Raw genomic sequence first — 7,169 nt, forward strand, 5'->3', positions numbered from 1 at the left:
GACTTTGGCACCAAGTCAATTCTCTCCTATAAATAGAGAGGTTCTCTTCATTGTATTGCATCCCTCATAAGAAAATAAGAACTCTCTTCTCTCTTGTTCTACATATATTCTTGCTTTAGTTTATTGTTCTATAACACGTACAGTATAATCTTTTGCCCTTCATTATTAATTTCAGCTGATGCTGACTACAGCGCTTAATTATTTAAAATTTGATTATTCAATCCTTTTTTCCATAATCATATAATCCATGTGTATGTTTTTTGTGCCGATTGAAGGATCTTTTTTAACGATAACTTAGAACGTAAAAATAAAAAAAAATTAATTAATTAAGACAAACAAAGAAAACAAAGTTCAAAATGCTTAAATTGTACTCTATGACTCTATGTGAGCAACAATAATCTTCACATAATGTTGAATGCTTTTACATATATATAATTTGTATTGTTAACTCTGAACATGAATTATGAGCATGAACGTCGAAAGTCATACTTTAACTTGTAGGAAAGACAAAAAAATGAAAAATATACTTTAATTTAAGAATATAACAACATCGAGAAAATGGTCACTTATGACCACTTACAATTTTGAATAGAAGAAAATGATCTTTTCAAATTTTATGTGTGTTATTATCAAATATCTTATATGTAAAAATGAACATCTCTTATGAAAAGGACATAAAAGTAAAAATAAATTTGCAAAGGATTACGTTATCCCTTGCCCCCAAAAATCAGATGGCATACTACAAGATAATTTTTTTTCTTTTGGAGTTGAAAAGAACGTAAGAAACCAATTTATTTTGTCGATTATCACAATTCTAAAAGCATATGAGATGTGGCAGACAATCTATCTATATATTTTACTTTAATATCCCATAAGGGTCTGAAAGGATGAGATAAACGGACTTTAACAGAGAGAAAATGACACATGGGCAAGTAGGCAAGATTAGCAGCTAGATCAATCACAAAAAGTAAGTAACAAAGAATGAGTCTACTTAAAACTTGCGTCAAATATTTAAAGAGAAAAAACACACCACGTTCAAGTTGAAGAGGTAGGACCAATTTCAAGATTTGTACAATGGTGGTAGCCGTTCCAGAGTGTAATCTATCATGACTTCATGGAAATCTAATAGCTTCTTTTTGACTCTGTATCTGGGTTATTGCAATATCCATTAAATATTTGTAAATATTTGATTGTGAATGCAGCTATTATTGTATATTAACTGGAGGTTCTAGTACAAACTCGTAAACTTCACTTAGATTGTGTGCGCATAATGTTACCTTATCTTTGAATACTTCCTTTAGATAACAAGAGAAAGATGCTATTTGTGTGGTCTATTTGAATGACAACATTTCAATTCTATTGTATTTAGCCGTTGTTTTTGCTTAATTTGTTTGCTGATTTGCTACGCTTTCTTTTCAAAAAATCCTTCTTATTAAGTTTATGGGCTGACTGGGGGTTGCAGGGGGCGGCAACCCCCTGCTATGGACGAAGCAAGAGGTTGAAGACACCCTAAGAAATTCTAGGGCTAGGGTTTTTTGGCAGCCGATATAATTTTAGTTTTTCGCTATATTTTGTAATTATCTTTCATTGAGAAATAAAAAGCATTGGTGATTGGCCATGGGTTTTATTCCCCTTGAGGGTTTCCCACGTAAAAATTGTGTGTTTGTTACGTTTGTTATTATTGCTTTCACTTATCGTTATCTCAGAACACTTTTCTCATAGGTCGTTACATTTCAGGCCATTTATAATCGTTTAAAAGGATCCTAGATCTGTCGGATGTTGTATAATTAAGACGTTCATACTTTATGATAACGAGTCATGACTCGTGAGACTCTCCCAAAATTTATGTGGCTATAACGTTGAGCATTACTGTAGAGTTATGTGAGTTTTTTATGAATAACAAACGAAATTCATGACTTGTAAAATAATTTGTGACTTAATTAGGCCGAGAGCAAAATTTTAGTTACCCAGTTAATTGGGTAGTAAGGTTACACAGAGATATGTATATTATATAAGGTAAATAATTAGCTCATCCGACTGATAAATTAATGGATGTAGTTATCATGGTTATCAGCATCACCACCTTTAATACAAACTATCATCCCTTAGTGCACGATAAATATAGATATGCTCACGTTTATAAAATGTTAAAAAATTTGAACGCTCAAATAATTTGTCATTCCTAAAAGAAGAAAAAGACGTAGAAAAAGTTATAAGCTTACTTTTTTAGTTCAATAATTATTTGCTAAATTGACATGATTCTAATTATTCATGTTTATTATTTTTACATCGTCTTGCTAAATCACTTTCAACAAATCAGAATTGCTTTTAGAATATCATCTCAGACAAATTAAACGGACATTAACTTTATTATGTTTCATTTTTTTTGGTCTTACATTAACTTTATTATATGCTATCTCTTGTCATGACACTTGATTTCCCTTTTCATCTTCGCCATCTTTATAGACCAAATAGTCCTATAATACAAAAAACAAATTAAGAAACGAAATTAAAGTTAACATTTAAGGAAATGATGTTGTCGTTAAGTTATGTTTGTAAAGGATGGCCGGAGAAAAGAAATTAAAATTGGACAGGGTTGAGAAAGAAATATTGTAGATCTAAAATATAAATTTAAAAGGGAGAGAAAACTGTAAAATCAAAATTTTGAATTTATACGTATCAACTTTAAGTATTTGGCCTAGTAAAACAATGTCAACATAGTATAGATTAATAAAAGGTTATCACTCTTGTTTTTGTCCAAAGAAAAGGATTCATATAACCGACCTAAATCACCTTGTTAACTTGTAAAATTCGTACAAGAATTTGTATACGTGGTCAAGGACACGTGGATCAATACGATCAAAATAATGAGATAATATGTAAAATTAAGCAAGATAATTATAAAGAAAGCTAAGCCTGAGCCTTGACGAAATGATGAGCTAGAGTATTCGGGCAAGCTATATGTCAACGCCTTCTCTAGAACAATCAAGACCAAGAATAAAGAAATTGCTTTAAGAATATTTATTTTCTGTTAGATTTCACTCCTTAAAACGAAATGAGAATCTTTATTTGTACTTGAGCTATGGGATACAAGTTTCATGAATCGTGCCCTCTTTACTACGAGTCTGTTGCGTTTACGACCCCTAACGTGTGTCCTCTTTTGCAATTGACACCCTAGCTATCCTATTTTTTTTTTTTTTATGATTTGCACCCCAACTTCCTTATTAATTTTTCAAAACAACGAAAGCACTCTTTTTAAAAAACAAACAAACATATATAAAAAAAGGCAAAGTTGAAAAAATAGATAATAAAAAGAAAAGGCACAAAATTAAACTACATTCTTATGAATTTACTTGTTGAAGCTGCTTGAGCAGCTCAAGCAGCTGATCTATGCTGGATTCAAGATTGCTATCTTAGCATTACCAATTTTGTTTGAAACGAACTTACGATACAAATGCATCTGGTCATCCAGCCAGAGGCGAATCCAGGATTTTTAGAACATGGGTTCACTAAAAAAAAAGAGAGAGAGAGAAAACATATTAAGTGGGAAACGATTCCTAATCCTCTAGATAAATAACTCAACATTTAACCAAGTCTACCAATTATCTTTTTGTAGCATGGACTCCAGCAGATAATATTATATTAATTTTAGAAAATATATACATAAAATAGGTAGTTTTACGGAGATACCATGAGTTTGCAGGCTCCAAAATTAGTACACACATTCGCCCCTACATCCAGCTGAACTTCAAGCTTCCTTGAGGCATATATTTTTTATTTTTATTTTTTTACTTTTCAAGGTAAACTTTTAGTTATACCTTAACTAAAAGTGTGCCTCATAAGACATAACTAAAAGTATGCCCCATAAGGCGGAACTTTTCCATGCGAATAACTAAAGTTATGCGGATCCCGCATAACTATAAGCTCCGCCTTTATAAAGCAAAGTTTACGCCTTAAGGAAAAGTTCCTTAGGGCATACTTTTAATTATGCCTTAACTAAAAGTCGCTCTATACATAATAAAAAGTATGCCTATAAGGAAACTTTCCATGATAACTAAAAGTTTGCCTTATAAAGCAAAGTCTATGTCTTAAAAGTTATGCCTTATGGGCATACTTTTTTTAGTTATGCTTTAACTAAAAGTATGCCACATAAGACATAATTGAAAAGACTTTAGTTAAGTGCTTAACTAAAGGTTTATAGAGCGCTTTTCGAACCCTAAGATACACTTGTTAAGGAATAATCAAAGTTATCTTGGGACCCGCATACTTATGCCAAGTCTTCCCATAAGGCAATGGTGTCACGCGGTCCCCATAACTTTGTTATTCCTAAACGAGTGTTAGTTGTCAGTCCGCATACACGCAACCCAAATCCTTGCCTTGTGATTTTTTTTAATTTATGCTTGAGCGGAGGTTTGAACCTAGAACCTCATGATTTAAAACTCGGGATTGTAACGTGAAGGGCAAAAATTAAAGACCAGCAATATGGGGGGCAAAATTTAAAGACTACAAATATGAGGGGCAAAATTTAAAGACCACCCCAAAAGAAGGGCAATCCGCGCAAAAAAAAATGAAGCTAATTCAATGAGGGGACCCAAGTAGGTTTGATTTTAAAAGAAAAGATGACGACAAAATGGAAGCATGCAAGAAAAGTCAACACTAACAACATGTGTAGGGGTGTAGCTAATCCAAATAATCAAAGAATGAAATTACTATTTTAACATTGTGAGGACTACAAAAAAAAATTATATCCTCAATTATATATAGTATTAATATTATATTAAAACACACTTTGACATAGAATGCAATAAATATCAAATACAAGGACAAAATTGAAAGCGGAAACCATTTGGTATATATATATCCACACACACACACATAACAAGAAAGTTGAGAACACACACACACACACACATATATATATACACAAGGATATATATATATATATATACGACAAAACACATTACATTGTCACTTATTATATATATATATATATATATATATATATATATATATATATATATATATATATATATATATATATATATATATATATATATACTCTGGTTTCGACCTGTCTCGTAAGTGGAATTTCAAATTCAAGCTGAGGGCAAATTAGTCAATTTTTATACAGCCCTGCATACGTGTAAAATACCCTGCACTTAGAGGCCACATACACCTCCACTAATCTTCTACGGTTTCTAGACCTATCACTTATCACTTTTTTGTTTTCCTGTTACTTCTCCTCTGTTTGATCATCATTCTTGCTTCCTTTCGCTTAGCTTTTCTTCTTTATCCCTTTGATTATCTTGGTGTGGTATCTCCATAAGTTAGAAGAATCAAGTTAGATTTCTGAGAAATCTTTGAGACGTGAAGTTGGGTTTTAGCCGGTTACTTTCAAGTTCGATTTTTTGCTCTATTCAAGGTAACTTCATAGTTTAAAGTTAGTTTTATGATCTATTTTATCGCTATAGATTGAACCTGATCTGCTGACTTCTAAAGAATATATAAAAGCTAATTCCCCCATTTTAGTTCAAAATTTTTGGTTAGCTATATTTCAGCTTATGAAGCTTGATTATCATGTGAATATTTTAGATGCAATGTTCGTAATAACCTCTAATGTAGGGCTTCATGATCATTGCATTCGTTAACATAGAGTCGTTTTCAGCAACTTAGCTTTGCAATTGTGATTTAAGCCCGTGGGGTGCCTAATGCATTGCCTTTCCGTTTCAGCTGAGAATAGGAAAAACAAACTAAAGAGTTTGGCGCTTACAAGACATTGTTCAATGATGGTACAAGGTAACTTCTTCCATTTTTTCGGTTGATTTATTCCAACTCTTGAATGATGAAATATACAATTTTCCTAGAGTTAAACAAATAGATTTTGACTTCATCAGTTTTCTACAGGGTGGCTGCAAACTTACTATTTGCAAAGTATATCCTATCCAGATTTTATACATGCATGTTATGTTAGCATATTGGACTTGTGTTAGCTACCTGTATTCTTACATGCACATGTGCTCTTACTTTCTGTGATTTGTATTATATTTTCATTGTTTGATTTAGGCTTGAGAACGAAATAAGAAATAAGAGATGTAAAGTCTTTCAGTTGAGTGATTTGTGAGATGCCACCAGCGAACCCCAAAGCACTCCAGGTAAGGCTGGTGGTCATTTTGTTCGTTATCTTAGAGTCAGTTCAGCAACTTAGCAAGCAGTTTTAATCCTACAAATTTCTAGATGTGCTATTTCTGTCCATCATGTTTATGAAATACTATTTACAAGTATTCTTGGATAAATGTTGAAATATATTATTCAAGAATCAAGATGCAGACCTTGATAGCAATATTGTAGATTTGGTAGAACTCTTGCCAATTAGATGCTAAATAGTTGAAAGAATGAAGAAATAATTTAGGACTATTTAACCTCATATGTCGCTACACTGTGATAGAAAATTAAAACATCACGTGATAATAGCTAAAGTTTCACACTGCGTTTACGTTGTAACAAAGGCTGCAGAAATAGTAATAGCAAATTCTCTACATTGACATCTTAAGCCACAATTGATGTCACAAAATTTAGACTACTCTATTATGGTTCAAATCTTTCAAACTTTATAAATATTTTTGCACCATTGATATAAAATTATCTTGCTCATCGCAAAGCCCAGATTGATACTAATTTAATGTATTTGTCAGGCTGTTACATTTAGCTATTGCTAGCAGTGGAAGCAGTTTGACTATTGTGATCAATTCTACTGTAGAGACCATGGTTCTTGACAATATTATGAACTATGAGTATGGAATATGGGAGCAACTTGGATTGCGTAAAAAAAGGTTTGTCAGCCTTTTCCCTTTATGAATTAGTGTATTGGAGAGGGTATAGGATAGTTTTAACTTTACCTTCACTTCTTACTGTAAGAACTTGAGATAGCAATAACGACATGGATTATGTTAAAACTTTTTTCTCCTCTTGTATTTCATTTTTTTTTCCTTTCTGGTGTTCAATCTTTTTGCCGCGTTAAATCAGATTTTAAGTGCAAGAGTCGTAGCACATAAGCCCTATCTTAGAACAAGTGATAGAATTATTATCATCATCTCTGGACATACATATGAAACACAAGCAGCTCAAAATCTATAATCAAGTAAATTGCTATTTTTGTTTAATCACCGTGT

The 7,169-nt window shown here is 32.1% G+C and overlaps 1 long non-coding RNA gene across 2 annotated transcripts; it reads left to right on the forward strand.

Moving 5' to 3' along the window:
• The first annotated feature begins 5,063 nt into the window (after positions 1 to 5,063).
• Positions 5,064 to 7,163, forward strand: LOC132040776 (uncharacterized). Of its 2 annotated transcripts, XR_009410771.1 has the most exons (4): positions 5,064 to 5,422; positions 5,731 to 5,796; positions 6,064 to 6,152; positions 6,693 to 7,163. It is a non-coding gene; the product is annotated as an uncharacterized LOC132040776 (long non-coding RNA). The 2 variants fall into 2 exon arrangements; XR_009410770.1 differs by having other exon boundaries at positions 5,066 to 5,422; positions 6,064 to 7,163.
• Positions 7,164 to 7,169: the final 6 nt, after the last annotated feature.

Source organism: Lycium ferocissimum, chromosome 12, assembly GCF_029784015.1.
Source record: "Lycium ferocissimum isolate CSIRO_LF1 chromosome 12, AGI_CSIRO_Lferr_CH_V1, whole genome shotgun sequence".
In the NCBI taxonomy this organism is placed as follows: domain Eukaryota; kingdom Viridiplantae; phylum Streptophyta; class Magnoliopsida; order Solanales; family Solanaceae; genus Lycium; species Lycium ferocissimum.